This window comes from Excalfactoria chinensis, chromosome 5 (assembly GCF_039878825.1).
Source record: "Excalfactoria chinensis isolate bCotChi1 chromosome 5, bCotChi1.hap2, whole genome shotgun sequence".
In the NCBI taxonomy this organism is placed as follows: domain Eukaryota; kingdom Metazoa; phylum Chordata; class Aves; order Galliformes; family Phasianidae; genus Excalfactoria; species Excalfactoria chinensis.
The window spans coordinates 28,662,880-28,680,961 of NC_092829.1; the positions used below are offsets into that span (position 1 = coordinate 28,662,880).

General features: G+C 40.0%; 1 long non-coding RNA gene across 1 annotated transcript in view; it reads right to left on the bottom strand.

Annotated features, from left to right (window-relative positions):
* The window catches only part of LOC140252687 (uncharacterized), a 229,876-nt gene that overhangs the window by 208,938 nt on the left and 2,856 nt on the right, over positions 1-18,082 (bottom strand). Inside the window, exon 2 of the long non-coding RNA XR_011903692.1 lies at positions 17,081-17,157. This is a non-coding gene — a long non-coding RNA (uncharacterized lncRNA). The remainder of the gene's footprint in view (positions 1-17,080; positions 17,158-18,082) is intronic.

The window sequence follows — 18,082 nt, forward strand, 5'->3', positions numbered from 1 at the left end:
GAATGTGACAATTTTTTCTCACAGATGTCAACATAGACATCTCCTAAAATACACATTCAACTTCAACAAGCTGAACAGCTTGATATGGAGAGGAAATTAAACTTTAACATCTCAAATACTATCAAGATTATGCTTCTTCTAAGACTCACTCAGCAGTTCAACAAATCTAATGCATTCAGGTTTTCAAATCTCACCGACAACCAGCAGTGACATACTGTAGGCTTCCCAGTCCACTTTAAGTGACAGCCGACAGAGAGCAAGGAATGGACATTTCAGGGTCTGAGCTTTTGCACCAGTGTCTGACCAATCAGTGACAGTTTTGGTGTTTACTTAAAAGTAAGCAAACAAACACCATAGAGTGGGAAGCAGAACAAACATTCTGAGTGAGTAATCTAACACAAAGGCTACCACAGAAGGGGTGAAAATAAAACATGCCAAGCAACATTTTGGAACAATGTGCTAGATTATTTAAACTCTCATCCGCTGTTCAGCATAGACACCAGCTTACTGATGAACTGCAAGGCACCTAACTACATCTGGTTACATTTCATCAATTAAAATATCTTTTTTAAAAATACTGTACCAAATACTTTAGCATCACTTCTTGTCGCTACACCACCTCAGCAAATAAATCACCAGTTTCTCCCAGCCCCTTTCTTTCTATGCATGTAAGTTTGTGTTTGTGAAAACTGACATACTGAAGAGTAACGAAAGGGGAGCTGTGAGGAAGGCAGAAACTAGAAGGAGCCAGTTCCTTTAGAGTGCTGCAGATAAGCCTGAGAGATGCTGATGGTACGCTGGGGTGTGGTGGGCATAGCTCATGCTGGTGTCCTCCTACCTGCATGTCAGGGGACCATCGGGCATGCACACAGGAAGTCATTTGTAGAAAGTTTTGTTTTTATTTGGATATCAAACTTTGACTTTGCTTTGACTTTGGTATCTGCATAAAAAAAACTGGGACAGAAGATGTGTTGGTGCAGACTACCCAGGCCATATTTCATTTACTGAATGGAAGGCCAATCCCATCACACAGCATTTTTCTCTTTCTCAGCTCCCCACAAGTTAATGTCAGTTTTCATGAAGCAAGCAAAACTAGAAGGTATCAGCAAAATAAAATATGTGCATTAGTTGCTAATGATAAATGATGTCCATCCTACAGAGGGAAAGAGCAAATGAAGAAGACATGGATCAAGGCAGTTACAGTGCAGGACAAGACAGCTCTGTCAAAACTTTTGCAAAAGTTTAACATCAAACTAAAGTTGCCATATTCTCTGACTTCTTTTCTCACAAACACATTGGCAAGAGATATGTCATCATTTTGCAGCTGCCAAATACACTAATTCTCCCAGCTTTAGCTTGTTCTCAAAGAAGAGGCAAATACTCTGACTTGGTAAACTAACCTGCAAACCAAAAACGCCCCAAAGCCCTGCCTGCTAACCCACGGATACAGGAGAAAACTTAAATTAAGACATCATCTCACAATTAGGTGTTTTAGCCAAGGGAGGATGGAGTAAAGCAGGGTTTTCAGTTTTACTTTCTTGGGCAATATGGAGTTCCTTAGCTGAATCCCTTAGCTTTCACTTGTGACATGAGCAATTGCAGTGCTTCAGAATCCCCTTGACATACAAAGGGAGACAGACATGGCTTATTGCAAAAGGGATTTGGTTCAGTGGACAGACAGAAACAGTCCTGAACTTCAGAGAAGGCTGAATCTGGATCTGACATTTATGGTTTAGACACTTCCAGACGAACAGTCCTGCTGTGCAATGCTGTAACAAATGGATAAGTGATTCAGTGCAACATCCTAGCCTAAAACAAGGACTGCTATTCTTCTGGACAAGAAGTGTATGGTCACACAGGACCATGCAGTAGGGCAGAGTCCTGGCTAAAAGCTCATGGAAGCCAGTGGGAGGCTTCCAGTGGCTCTCAATGGTTCTGAAACCAAATTCCTCTCTGTTCTTCAAATATCTTAACCCTTCCTCCAAGCTGGCATGTCAGCAAGGAGACATGTCAGAGGAGCCCAGCAGAGCCCAGCACTGCTAGGATATAAAAAGCTCCAGGGGTGCCCAGTCCCTTTACCCATCTCACTCATCTCACTAAGCTTTTTTTTTTTCCCCCCAGCGTTGATTTTCTCCTGTTTTCCAGGGTCTTCCCTGATAGTGTTATTTGGACTTAAAACATTCTGGAATTCCAATCATTCTACATTTCTGCCTTGAGGACAACTAACAAAGATATGTTAATAAGATTCATAATCATATGAACTGTATGGAGGAAACTATGAGGAAAACTGTGACAGTGATGCAAAACCCACTACGTGAAAGTCTGCTGGGTATGACTTCTGGAGTTTTCTATGAATACCCTGAAACCATTCTTTAAACTAATGCTTTTATAAAACAGCCACTCCCATCTGGGCATTTTATAGGTTTATTATACACCTTGCCAAGAATACTGTGGTCACACTCAAGTCCAAACAGCCTCTCAGAAAAAGAAATCCTCACTGGGACAAAATGAAATAAGTTTGGTTTCTATGACATTTGGAAGGACAAGAGTATAATGACATTCAGTGTGTAGCTGACAACTGCCATCTACTATGCCAGGGATCTGCCTTTTCTCTTCCCAAGATGAAGAATATTAGCAATATGAAACTGCAAGTAGCAGTTTTGAGAGTGAGGCTGGTTGTGAATTTAAGCAATAAAATCTAACTATAAATCAGCTCAAAATCACAATTCTCAAAGTAAGCTCTGGAGGACAATAGAAATGGTAGAAGGGAGATCCTGACTGTAGGCCATTCATACATTTCTAGGTGAAAGACACCAAGGATGAAAAGCCACACTGAGTACAGGCAATGATTTGTCCAAAGGGTAAGTTTATACTGCAGCTCGGAAGAGAAACAGAACAAAAGTGCCAAATATACCTTTGTATTTGGCACATCTATCATAAGGCTCTCTCCCCCTATGAAAATTGTGATGCAAGGTTTCTGCAGCATCCTACAGGACCATGGGCCCAGGAACAGGCTGATGAGAAGGGAGTTCACCAAGGCACAAAGCTTTACGTTGACCTTTGTTGCTCTGAAAACCATTTTTCTTCTTAACCAGGTCTACCACTGAAAAGTGAAACTTAAAAGAGCTGTTTTCTGCTCATCAAAACCAGTCTGCCTGGACTTTGAGATGACTCCCAGTATCTGTCACTAATGGGGCACAGTCATTACCTCAGGCTGATCTTTCACAGAACTTGGTCTCTGCTGTTTTCTTGGCAACAGTGCTCAATCTTTTTTCAGCTCAAATAATCTGCCAAGCAACATTTCACCACTGCCATTTCTTACGGTACACAAGTAGTCTTGAGTTTTTGTGCCTACTGTGCATGCCAGGTCCTTGTGCTCAGGGACACTTCTGTGGGACTCAGTTCCGGCTCAGTGATTCTTGCAAGGTAAACAGGGCCACAGACTATATCCTAAGGTGTTCAACTGGTTCAGGAATAATGCCACTATTTCCACTATTTCTTCAGAATGAAAATTAAAGGAGACGAGATGGGTCAAGAGCAAAACTTAACATCTGATGAACATACTCCTGCTGAGCTAGTGTGACATGGTGACACGCTGTGTGTGCATGTGGTTGAAACAATGCACACATCCTGCAGAATTCTGGAAATAAGCTTTAAGAAAGTTCATCATAAAATCTGTGAATATTGAAAACAAAGTGAAAAGCCGCAGGACTGAATTTCACCTTTCTCAGGAAATCATCACCCACGGTATCTATAGCATCTCACCAAGAAAACCTTTAGTTAAGGCCCAGCATTTTGTGATCTTAATTCTTTAAACCTAATTTTGACCTGTACAAAATCCTGAATCAAAATTCCTTCTCTACATAAACAGCAAATACCCAGCTGAGGTCTTATGTCTTCTATCTTCAGCGTATCACTTACTTTACCAGGGAGAAAAGCCAAGTTTCTTTGCTGGCCAGTTACAAAAGCTGCATATAATTTTCAGGCACTCAATGCATTAACACTCAGTTGGTTCAGAGAATGTCACATGGGCCCCTTCTCTAAATTCCAGTCCAGTAAGGAGATTAAGCCATCTCATCCTTTGAGTTACAGAAGACTAGAGCAACACTTGCTGTTGTTAACTCATTAAGAAATTTCCAAGTTATTAAGAACAGTCCATTGTTGCAAGCATACTTTTCAGGGCCCGTATGATGACTGAACTGAAAGGTGGCATTTTAACCATCAACTATTCCACAGTAAGGTCAAAAAGTACATGGCTAAAGGAAATAGCAAAAGATATTTCTCTCTGTCACAACGAATACTAAATGTTACCATTTGAAATAATTATGAATATCAGAATGCATTTGTCAGTTTATGTATAGTTAAGCTAAGGAAGACTGATGATGCTACACAAGGCATTGTAAAGTCCTTTCTGCCCTGGGGACAGTATACCAATCTGATAATTTATATCCGGGACAAATGCCCAGATGAAAGTTTCTATGATGATCAAGGGAAGAGTAAACCTGGAATATACAACATAGGATAAAAACAGAACTACACTTGGTTCTGAGAGTAAAACACTGGAGATGAAACAGAGTTACTTAAGCTGAATATTGTCAAAATGACAAACTGCCCAAGAACTGAAAATTAGAAAAAAGTTTCTAACCAAAATGAGATTTTATAATTGGCTTTCCATTAGAGCAGTGGAGGCTTTCTAATTTTTCTTACTATAGAGCTTGAAAAATGACTTGTATAGAATCAAAGAATCATAGACTGGTTTAGGTTCGAAGGGACCTTTATGATCATCTAGTTCCAAACCCCCTGCTATAGGCAGGGACACCACCCTCCAAACCAGGTTGCTCAAAGCTTCCTTTAGTGCAACCTAGGATATAATTGGCCTTGTGGGCTGCAAGTGCACATTGCCAGCTAGCTCATGTTAAGTCTTTCATCAACTGACACCCCCATATCCCTCCCGAGAGTTGCTCTCAAGCCATTCTCCACCCAACCTGTATCTGTGCGTGTAATTGCCCTGATTCAGATACAAGACCTTGCACTTGGCCTTGTTGAACTTCATGACGTTGGCATGGGCCTACCTCTCAATCCTGTTTGGGTCCCCTTGGATAGCATCCCTTCCCTCTAGCACATCAACTGCACCACTAAGCTTTGTGTCATCTACAAACTCAATGAGGATGCACACAATCCCACTGTCCATGTCACTTACAAAGATGTACACTGCTAGCAATTGGACTCCATCACAATGTAATTCCAAACACACTTAAGATACTGTAAAGGAAATGCTAAGCCATGGCCTGAAGCAGTAATTGACCACCTTGTGGGAAGGCGGGGCCAACCCAGGAGAATTCAAATGTGAGTGACTGGAGGTGGTGAAGCCAGAATCCACCCCACCCCAGACCTCATTTAAAGGTTGGCAGTGGAGGTAAGGGTATCTTACTGGAGATTCCTGCATACCTGAGGTTTTCTGAAGCTAAATGGCTTTTTCCCCTCCCCTTCTTCTCCTTTTGTTATTGCTGCAGCCAAAGACCCTTGCCACCCTGCTATTGTTGCTGTACTTTCCATCACATTACAGCGTTAGAGGTTCTCAAAGCCACAGTAATCAGATGAACTTGGAGCACAGACAAAGGCTGTAACTTTTCACTCTTATGTGGAACTGTGCTTTTCCTTGTATGAGTTCCTGTTGAAAATAGTATGACAGCTCTCCAAGCATAGAAGTTTTAAACACAAATAAATGGGGCAATATAGAACACACAAAAATTTGCCAAAACTATCTAGTAGGGCTTCAGATCAAAAGTTTCCATCTCCAAAGAATACTTGAACTTTTACATTCTAAATGCTTTTGCAAGTTAATAGATAATCTGTAAGTCACATTAAATCATCAACGCTACAGCAAAATTCCACTTAAGACAAGTAAGGGCAATGTTTTGAAGGTAATTTTCTTATACAAGAAGGATCAGGTTAAAAAACAGGAGGTTTCAGTTACACAAACTCTTTCTGAGCCTAAGGATTTCAAGCATTTTGAAGAATTTTTCTCATAATCTTCTCTCATCTTACATGTTCCCATATTCCTTGAATGGATACCAACTTCTGAAATTTAACTTCAAAACTTTTATTTGCAACAATAAACTTGACTTGAAAACATGTTAGTAAATTGAGAAGGATAATATAATACCAGCAACAAAACTCCATTAATGATTGAAACTGTGCCAAAATAAAAATCTGTGCTTATTTTGCAGAAAAAAAAAAAAAATAAATAAATATATCTGTGAGAGGCTTCATTAAACTGCAGTCTTGCTTAAAACTAAAATTAAAAAGTCGCAATTACATTTACCCCTCAAACAAATTAACAGCGATAGCATCATATGCTAAACCCAGAAAAAGGAGGAAAAAAAGACCACTGGAAGTTATTGTACTTCAGCAACACAGCAACTGCTTGTTCTTCTGCTCATTGCAATACACAACTACTCTACTACTCATATGATATGACATATTCATACTGTCAGTGATACTCCTCCCATCTCAAAGGGATTCTTTTGCATTTCTTTCTCCATTCTTCTCAAAAACAAATATTTGCTCCCATTTGGCACCTCCTGAGCGCTGATCCCAAACACTTTTCTAGGAAAATATGCTCTAGTGTATGTTCTTTTGTATGAGCAACTTCTATGTTAATCTACTTTCTTTCCCCACATGACTGGATTAAAGTTTTATGGGGCCTAAGGTAAAACCAAACAATAAGAATAATCTTACTGTCATTGTCACTAAGTTTCACAGTGATTCTGTTGTGTTTTTTCCTCATTTATTTCAACCTTTTCCCTCCTCTCTTCTTTAGATAATTAGTTTCTCTACTTGCTGTCCCTCAGTCTAAAGTCTTCCCTGCTGTTCACATGAAAGAGTGTAAGTTACTGACTGCTGAAAACTTGAGCTGAAACACAGCCAGGTCAAGACGAGGTTATATAAAAGTCTAAAGGCAACTTTTTTAGGTCACATTCTCAGCAGCACGGATTCTGAAAGTTTCAGTAAGCAGACTGCACTTAACGCTCTATTTGACAGTATTCATTCCACTAATAGTGTCCATAGACAGTTTTCATACAGATGTATTTATACCATGCACCCAAGAGCACACACAGTACTTGTATCATTTCCAGACTACCTACACAACAGGGTATTTATTTGTTCTCATGCAAAGAGAAGAATAAACTTCAAAGTTTTTTTTTTTCCCCAAAATAATTTTAAAGCAAAACTGCAGGGTTATTTTTTTACTTTGGATGTTTTTTGTTGTTTTCTTTCTTTTTTTGCCACATGGAGATGATCCAGTCTTTGAAACGATAGACAAAATGCCTTGTCATTCTAAATACCGTATACTGTGCATGTTTGTTTCCTTTCCTAAAACCATTTCATATGCCAGCTCTGGCTGTGAGGCATCTCCAGTACACAAAAGGTGTTTACTTTGCTTCTTTCCCTAGTAAAATGACCTTTACAGTATTTTGGTTAAGCATTCTTACGACTGGGGACTTATCTGGATGTTTCAGACTTGAAACCCTTTGGGATCTCTTGGGCTCTTGGGAATGAATTCTGTTTGGTTGCAAATTCTGAGAAAACGTGCATTTACTCATAGCTGTGAAAATTAAATAAAGCCTATGACTGTAGGCACAAATGGATCAGAGGAAATTGACAACGCAGCTCTGAAAGTAGATACAAAACAGATCTTTCAGAGCAGTTATGTTTTCCATGTGTATTTCTTTACATGATAAATGAACATGCATACCACACAGCTACAGATATACCCATCATAAGATAATGTTTGTTCATAATATTACAGCACTTTATGGGTTTACAGTGTCTCAATAGAGACTCCACTTAACATCATTCACTGTTCTGCATTAGTCTGTTCAGATCATTTGGTCCCACCAATGGCTATTTTTGCATTAGATATCATACATCTAGACACAGCCATTGCTGAAAGTTTCAGTAATGAGTTCCAACTCCAGCCAAAAGTAGGCACCAAAGAACAAACTCTTTGTTTACTGAAAACTTGGAAAGAGAATGTAATGCAAAGCAGAATATAAACTGCATGAAAAGAGATGACTCTGTCACTCTTTCAACAGGCCAGAAAGGTTCATTCTACCCATAGATGCTAGCTTTCGGGTCCTTTTAGATTAATGCTCCAGTGCATCTAGTCCTGGGGTCCCCAGCATAAGGGCGTGGAGCTGCTGGAGCAGGTCCAGAGGAGGCCATGAAAATGCTCGGGGGACTGCAGAACCTCTCCTATGAAATAAGTTTAAAGGAACTGGGCTTTGTAAAGCATGGAGAAGAAAAGGCTCCGGGGAGACCTCATTATGACCTTCCAGTACTTAAAGTGCTACTTCTTGTACTACTTACTCCTGTGCACTGGAAAAGACTTCCTAGAGAAGCTGTGGATACTCCATCCCTGGAGATGTCCAAGACCAGGTTGGATGGAGCCACAGGCAGCCTAATGTAGTAGGTACCAACCTTGCCCATGGCAGGGGCACTGGAACTGGATGATCATTGAGGTCCATTACAGCCACAGCTATTTTATAGTCCTATGATGATGTCACTGAGTTCTCTCTAGAGCTCACTCCGTGACAGCGGGAACAAACCCGGGGAGATAAACAGAGTACTTCCCCTCTCTAACAGCACGGCGCGGCGCGGCCACGTGCGCTCCGGGGGAGGGGAAGGGAAGGGAGATTGCTAATGGGTCTAGGAGGGAAAAAATGAAGAAAAAAAAAAAAAAAAAAAAAAAGATCTGAGAACGAACAGCCGTTTAATGAACCCAATGACACTAAACAACAACGAGAGTTTCAACAAGAAAAGAATCAAGTCCCAATCTCACCGACGGGCTGTGGAAGGCGGGAAGTTCCAACCACGCTGTCTCCTCGCAGGGAACCGGGCAAAACCCCGTCCCCTTCCCGACCTTCCCTCCGGTGCCCCCCACCCCCCGTGCCCATTTAAGGCAGTCCACAGAAAAGAAAAAAAAACTTGTCTCCTTAACTCCCATTATCCCACATGATGCTCTGATGTGCAATAGCAACACCAACCAAATTACAACCAGAACAGATGATTCCATTATTCCTTTAGTATAACATCCTATACAAACACTCAGGGGGAGAAATAAAATTAAAAAAAAAAAAAAAAAAAAAAAAGAGAGAGAGAGAATCGCAGATAGAGCAGCTCAGATTGTCATTCTTGGTCTGAGTCCCGACTGTTACTAACAGCTTGCTATTCCTACCCTTAGCAGTAACTTTCTATATGCACCTACCTACATGTACCTCCACAAAGAACTGGCAGTTACACCAGGTCCAGATGCCTGCAAATGACATGATTTAATTCTGGACCTAAGATTACAACTAATTTCTACTTTAAAAATATGACTGGTGTAATGAAAATGCTAGCCATGGCTTGAAACAGTGCTTGAGCACATGGTAGGAAGGCATACCTCATTTAAGGGTTGGCAGAGACAGTGAGGGCACCTTGTTGGAGATCCCTGTGTATTGGAGGCTATCTGAAGGTAAGTAGATTCTATTGTTTTTGTGCCCATAACTATTGCATTTGAGGAAATCCTTACTCGCTGCAGCCTAGGGCTTTGCTATTCTGCTGTTATTGCTGCACTTTCCATTGCATTACAACTGATGCATGCAAAAAAAACAACAGGCACGTATTTATTAAATCCTTAATCCAAAATATTTCCCTTAAGGCTTTTTGCAAGAGGTAAAAATCCCAAAGTACAAAAAGTTTGCATATTTATATATATATATTTTTAAAGCCACTTTCTCCTAATTAGTCCTGAGAGTTCCCTTCAGTCCTCCTACGTTGCAGGAACCACAGTGGGCCATCAGTTCTTGGCCCTGTCTCATATGGTCCATTGGAGAAGTTTCCAATTTTGCTAATGCAGTTCAGCTGAACTTCCTCATCCTTTCCAGTGCCAAATGCAGTTATCTTTTATTATTTCATGTAGATACACTATTTCACAAAGATCTAGTGTAACTAATCACATTTTCTTGTTGGCTTCTGGCCACCTGGTGGAATCTGTGAAAGTGATCTGTAATTTCACAGATACAATTTCAGTAACCTCTTAATTTGTAATACCTTCTTACATTTGACATGCTATATATACTTTGTGATGGATCTAAAGTTTGTACTAAGGTTCTCACTGAAGAAGCAGGCAGTTCAAGGTATTGATGTGACCTACCTTTTCACACTAGGCCATACAAGTGAATGGCAACAGCCAGACGTGCAGGCTGTCTGTACTTTGCCCTGCCACCAAGTGATCTCAGGAGTCTTCTTTTGCCTACTCAAGCTCAGATTTTCTTACTACCAACATGAATTTACTGTTTTTCATTTTCATTTAACAACCTTTATGGTCTCTTTGCCAACAGATAACTTTGTTTTAAGTGCCTATGCAGAATTACACAAACTGAGAAGGCAAAGAACTAAGTACAGAACTGACATTCCAAGCTTACTACTGTAGAAATAACAATGGTAATTGAAGAGTTTTGCAGTTATGAATATGTTTTAACTACAAGAAAGAAATGAAAATATTCTTGGTACTGCTAACAATCTTGCAAGATGAAAAAGCTGCAAGCTAATGTTCTTAAAGTATAATTTACACAGAGAAAGTAATAAGCCAATGGGATCTAAAAGCAGACTAATTACCACAAATAAGTTAGCACTTCCTCTGTAAGTGCACTGTAAATACTGTCAACATTTCCTTTTCACAGTTACAAGTGGTATGCTAATTAAAAGCCTTTATGTACATACTTTCTATACTTCAAATGTACATATTTAGTTATGTACTCCCCATTAACCTATTAATACACTCAATCAATGCATACAGAATACTCAGCGATGCAGCCAACAGCAGTGAGCTCTTCAGGGTTAGGACTCAAAATCAGGGTTGGAACTGGTACAGCAACATCCAACTAAGAGCACATTCTAACTAATTTAACTCATTAAGGCTAATGCTCTTTCACAACTTTATGGCCATGCAAGTTAAGGTGTAAAAAGGCATACAGAATTCCCTGTCTCCAGTTTAAGTTCAGATACTTATCCAACTGCTTCCAAAATCTGGAAACTTAAGCGGGTCAAAGAATTTCTCCACAAACAGGCCCTTCCTTCGCACGTTACAAGCAGCAGTGTTTGTTTGTTTCCCTTTGACCTGGCCTCAAATAATATCTTCTACCAAAGAAAAAAATGAAAGCACAAAGGCAAATGCCTACTTTTTCATGCCAATCACACATTCCAATGCCTTCTTAGTTTCTGTCTTCCAAAAGCTCTGATTAAACAGGACTTCATACTTATTCATAGGTTGATCATTCTTACAGAGTACTGCTGGCTCAGAAAAAAGCATCTTGTCAAATGCAAAGCAACACAGACTAATTTGTTCAGTGGAACAGACAGGCTGCTTCTAGTATGTGGTGAACTGAAAAGCTACATGCTGATTCATTAATCCCAGAAACTAAATATCTTCCCGATTTTAAATTTTTTTATCTATTTTTAACTAAAAGCAGGAATACTCTCTTTATATCTCCTTGGGGATATATACTTTACTAAACACAATATGTACATGTTTTATCTGTGTAATTGAACAGAAAGCTGTACTTTAGTCCTGGTTTCTGGCTTTCATTTGCATTCTGAAATACGTTCTAACAGCTTTGGTTTAGTTGGAGCTGTATGTTAAATAACATTCTTTAGCATAGCAAGAAGCTGTTCAGAACCACACAGCTAGTGTTTGGTTTGCTATTCTTAGCTCATAGAGTATGTTCATAGAAATGGGCAAGTATGTATGACAGAATTCACACAGTGCCTACGGCTTTATCTTGATAAGTAAATTCAGTGAAGAGAGAGAAAAGCAAAAATTTAGAAATAAAAATGTCCAAGAAACTTCAGATCAAGACTGGGTTTGTTTGTTTAAATCCATACATGCCTAAGAACATGAGCAAGCAATTTTAGGTTATCTATAAGAGTATTTTGATGCATCAGCCCTCAAGTACACTTGGCACCATTCTGTGAAGGGAAGTTTCAAGCAAGTGAAAGCCCCTAAGAGAAGATTTCAATTAGTATCTCATCCAGCCACCAGGGACAGAACTGAAAAGCAAGATTTAGTATTTGTCTAAAGGAACAGTGCAGATGGTCTTCTGCTAGCTAGCTCCATACAGACACTGAGCGAGCAAGACATGCACCAGCTGTGGTACAAAAACTGCAGTTAATAGGCATAGCCATAGGATGTATATTTTGCTTCAGACACTTTGCCAAGACATAGGATAATGTGCACTTGCAGATATAGATACTCAAAATACATTCCAGTATCTGCCTTGGCTTGATGCCTTCAGAAGCGTTCTTTTGGTCAGAATTTACTGAAAAGCCTTCAAGTTTGGATACATTCACCCCTGCAGAAAATGAAACTTAGCAGATTCGGCTGATTTAGCTTAGGCTGGTTCGTGGGGACGCAAAGCTTACACTGGCTCTTTTTGAAGCTGTTACTAATACTAATAGCTCCATCTTTCATCCCCACAATTGAATAATACAACTCTTTACAAGTATTTAGAGAACATTCTTAGATACTTTTGTTGTAGATAAAATAATACTGATGATAATTTGCAGAAAAATAAGCTCTTTTGGCTTACTCTGGGTAGGTCTATCAGATTCTCCTTTTCCATATATAATGGCAAAACTGGCTAAAATCAAGCTTCAATTCAAAGAGCTCTGCCCTACCAATAGTCTTGTAAGCAAAGTAACTAAGGTGAAACTGATCATAATGAAAGCCCACTTCTGTATCAAGGACCAAGAAATCAAATACAAAATGAAAATAACTGGCAAGGCAACAAAAAACATTGACAGGACTTGAAGCCTAGAACAAAAGCACAGACGGAATACAAATCAGTTATATGACATTGCTGAGAAACTAAGGTTAAATGAAAGAAAAAATGACTGCTCTTATGCCAGTGTATGCCATCAGGACTGTTCTATGTTTCAGAGGGTTATTATTTCTCTACACTAAGTCTTATAGTGGAACACTGCATATAGTTCTTGTTACCGTGCTTTTTAAAATACTGGAGAGTAGCTGGATAAGGTCCAAAGAGGAGAATAAGGTTCAGAAAAAATGACCGATTAAGAAATTGGGTTTGTTTAGTCTAGCAGACTGAAGAGAGACATGATAGCAGGCTTTCATGTGTAAAAGATTGCTTGTAAGGGAACAGCAACTAGCCCCAGTGTCCACTGAAGAATGGACAAAATGGCAAGAGAATAAAATTGCATGATGGAAGCACCTTTACAAGGAGAGAGCTGTAAGCAAACTGCATGGGAAGATTTACAACAGCAGGTTGGGTAATTACCACTTGGGACAGTCTACTAGATTTGAGCCTGGTTAATTGCAGAAGAATGAATTAGACTGACATTCATCTGAGATCTCTGCCATTTTCTACTCCTTTCTCTCATATTACTGGCTTCCTTCTAAAATACTTTCTACAGTACTTTTACACAACCAGATATTAGTTTGTGTTCCTTCATACTTGTTTGTCTCATTGCATATCTTTCCATCTCAGTTCTCTGCTCTGAGATGCCCATAGCAATCCCAGATCCTTTTCACAGAATCAGGAATCACAGAATGGCCTGGATTGGAAGGGACCTCAAGGATCATGAATCTCCAACCCCCCCACCAGGCAGGGCCACTGTAAGGGTGGCTAATATAAAGATGTTAACGAAGATGATAATAAATATACAAAGGTTATATGTAAAGGAAAACTCACCAGTGTTGATGCCTTGGCCAGAGAGGCTGGAGCAGTCTTCACTGAGGAACAATCTCCAAGAGATGCTGCCTCAGTGGGGGTCAGCCCTTAAATGAGGTCTTAGAGGAGGTGGAGTCAAGCTCCACCCCTTCTGGGAGCACAGCTAAATTACTCTCACCTGTGCTCCTGCAGTTGACCCAACACTTGCCTCAGCCGATTAATCAGAGGTTCAGGCTGTGATTACCAATTTCCCATACAGCCACCAACCTACCCATTTACTAAACCAAGTTGCCCAGGGCCCCATCCAACCTGGCTTTGAACACCTCCAGGGATGGGGCATCCACAACCTCTCTGGGCAGCATGTTCCAGCATCTCACCACTCTCATAGTAAAGAGCTTCCCCTGACATCCAACCTAAATCTTTCCTCCTTCAACTTAAAACCATTTTCCCTTGTCCTGCTGTTATCCACCCTTTCAAAGAGTTGACTCCCCTCCTGTTTATAGGTTCCCTTCAGGTACTGAAAGGCTGCAATGAGGTCACCCCGCAGCCTTCTTCAGGCTGAACAAGTCCAGCTCCCTCAGCCTATCTTCATAGGGGAGGTGCTCCAGCCCCCTGATGATATTCGTGGCTCTCCTCTGGACCCTCCCCAACAGCTTTCTGTCTTTCTTGTACTGGGAGCTCCACACCTGGACACAATCCTTTTCATAATGCCAACTTCATCTATCCACTCTACATTCCCAATTCCCTGCTCACTTCACTTACATGTTGTCTAGGTTGAAGGAAGCAAGCACTGGGGCTGATTGAGACTACTTGTAAGTAAAACCAACACAGGAGCAGCAGACTGGCCCTCTGGCAGCTGACTGCTTTACAGAATGACCTGTCTGGACACATTTATCTGGAAATTCTAGCTATCTCTCTAGATTTAAAGTTATTAGGTGAGGAAGGCAGTCTTCTATGCAGATATAAGCCTATAGACATTTAGCAGGATCACATATGCTTCATTTCCTTAGGAAATGTGGAAAAAGAATTCTACCCCTACAAACTCAACTTTATTCAAATCAAGGATAAAATAATGTGGATATCTACATTCCTAGTAACTACTGCCTCTGCTGTGTTCATTCACCTAAGGTGCCCCTTAACAAAAGGAAGCTATTTAAGAAGCTAGGCTGTGAATTTAAGTTCCCAGTGTGTTCCACGGATGCTAACTGGAGGACTTTTGGAGTGAAAATAGACCTAGACAGAACTGTTTAGAGCACTGCTTTAGTTCACCTTTTCAGACTAAGTATTTAGCCTTCAAAAGGGTCATTCAGTTTTTCCTCACCACAGGTAAGACAGTTTGGTTTCTCTATTGTTACTGGGTGTTGCCAGACAGTCCTTTTTCGGATATTCTAAGTAGTTTTGTTTAAGTGAATATGGACATGGCTGGACAGTGGGAAAGATGACTTTTATTTCTGCAGTGGAGAGAGGAAGGTATGCGTTACACATCACAGTTGTTTATCTCCTAGATGACTCTCTCCAGAACGGTTTGATCTACTCCACACGCTGTGTGATCAGGCAGTATCAAACATTGAAAATGCAACTTCCTGAAAACTTCCTCCCATTCCCAAAAGTAATCATGAAAAACAATTTGGCAGACAACTTTAAATTGCTGTATGCATTATGCTATACGTTATTGGAATTTAGAAGATGTGAGTCACAGCAGACTCACATAAATAGAGCAGAATAAGAGCCTGACCCTGAAGAATTTTATTTATGTCTTATTCATGTGAGTCAGTCAACAGTGCTAACGACATATGAGTAAGTCTTTGCAGGATTCAACACTGCTGCTATGACCTCTGGGATAAAGAAAAGGCCAGGCATAATCAGAAACTGGATGAAATGTGCCTGTAACTTCTGTGCATTTCCCATCTCACGTATGTAAACCACAAAGCTGCAGTTCCATTAAGTAGTAGTGTGCATGGGAGTTTAAACTGGGGTGTGTCAAGGCTTCTTAGTTGTAAACTTCATAGATCATTTTATATGCTCAAAATAATCTGTTGGCAAGACTTCTTACTTCCCAGCCCCCAAGGCATTGTTTGTAATAAAAGCCTGCAAATAACTACAGTGAGCAGTTTTGTTATTCAGTCTCCTTCCTCAACATGAGACATAACTGCTTCCAGTCTGTGTTCTTCCTAAAGTGTCTGCTGTTACCCACACGTGTGCATTATGTAACAGCTGCTCTGTCAGACCCCTGCAGACACTTATGAGGAATAAGGGAATGATTAAAAGCCACCACTTCCTATTTAAAATTCAGCAGTAAAGTTCAGCATTTGCCTTAAGTTGTTCATCTAGGCTAAGTCCACAGCACAGGTAAATTGTGATGAAGGATGCTCCATCAATCAGTACTCATGAAAGGTGAAAAGGCAGACAGCTTCATGTATTGTGACAGTGTGGAGGGGACTTAAAATTACTGTACAAGTTTTTACTTCTCTATTTCAGTCCCTTCTAGGCACTGCACTTTAAGTAACCGGCTTTTAAGAAACTCCCAGGCACATCACTTCCTGGTAGAAAACTACTGTTCCTTCCCAGGTACAAATTACTGTTTATTCATCATTTCCATTAGTTACTTTAAATGTGCTTTTTTCAAGTTGTATAATGACAGCACAGTCTTTTTAATGTTTTAATATATATTACTCTCTTTATCACATGACCATCAGCAAGACCCAGCTATGTGTTGCACAGATCCTTCAATTCTCCAACACTTAAAAGAAATGATGCAATATTAAGTAATGGCATTATTAGGAGCAATGCATTGAACCCGTGATTGACTGATTGATTTTGCCTAACTAAAAGAAGAAAAGCACAGAGAAAGAGCATTTTCTTCCAATGTGGTAACATGTTGTCGTAAATTGTGTATGTTCTGTCTTGTATAGTCAACTTCAGACTGATTGTGTAACATGAGGCTAATGCTGGAGACAAGAGATGCTCTGATTGATAGGTGAACAATAGCTGAAGTTTCTTCTTTCCTCTGTGACTATCTGGAAAGGCATATAAGCTCTGCAGCTGCTTGTTTACAACACATAAAAACTCACTGGGTTGCAGACTGCTGCCATGCAAATGAGCAGCTTTCAGTCACTTCACTTTATTGGATCAATGGTCCTGTATGTACATGTATAAACACATGTACTTATGCTCACCTCCAATAAGCAGAACATCTGAAAGCACACATCTACAATCATGCTCTGAATTTTAATGAAATCTGAGGAAATTCTACCACGTGCTTGAATTTCAATACATGCTGTCATGATTCACTGGGTAGAAATACTTTGCCAAAGCAGAGAATAGGTGCCTATATCTAAGGTTACCTTTGATCCATTGCTGACAAAGGCAGTGTATGAAGATGTCTTTTCACTGGGAATGCTGCTTTTTGTCCTCTTTATTTCTGCAGAGACAAAAGAAACCAAGTTGAAGTACAGTAACTTTCTGGTTTCAGGAATACGGTAGGTTTAGGAGTGGTTTATACTTTGTACTTTAAATTCTAATTCTTAAAAAGCAATGTAAATTTCATCTGGGGAAAAAGGCTTAAAGATGTCTGACCGGCTTTACTTTTTCTCTGGACATGCAGCAGTACCAAACTGTACACCACTGCTGTACAAAAATCCGATCATTACAGTTCAATCCAAGTACTTCAAAGATTAAAAAAAAAATCCAACCTGATTTTTATACACAGGCAGATGTGATGTGCACAGGGAGTGTGCTGGCACACTAAGAGAACCGGTAATCATGGTTTCCTTGTTGAGGTATTTTAGAAAATAAGCAATTGTTTCGCTCTTGTTTTCATCGAGTGCCTCTTTCAGAGACATGAGATGAATTTGCCACAGAACAATGAGCTGGAGTCCACATCATTGGGGAACAGTTATGTCCTGCATTCAATACACCTCCAACAAGTATATCCTCTGGCATCTAGTCATCACCATCTGTACTGACAGCACCAGCAACAGAGAATATGCTACAGAAGGTCATAATTGGGGAGATCTTCACTAACTTCAGGCACTGAATCCAAACCGTGAGCTGTTTCAGTAGGAAACAGAGCACCTCTGGCAGGGGGTTTGTGTCACCCTAAAACAAACAAGGTCGTAACCAGCAAACCCAAGTCTGTCTTTCAGCTGGGAAGTGCAATGAATCCCCCTGAAAGCAAACCAAAGGAATTTTGTGCAGCATAAAAACATTTTAGACCCTTGCTAATTGTGAGATGGTGATGACAATAACCACCAAATTCATTATCTCTTTAATGCTGTTCCATTAAGTTCACTATTTCTATATCTAAATTTATCTTCATATACTTTACACATTTATTAGAAATTATA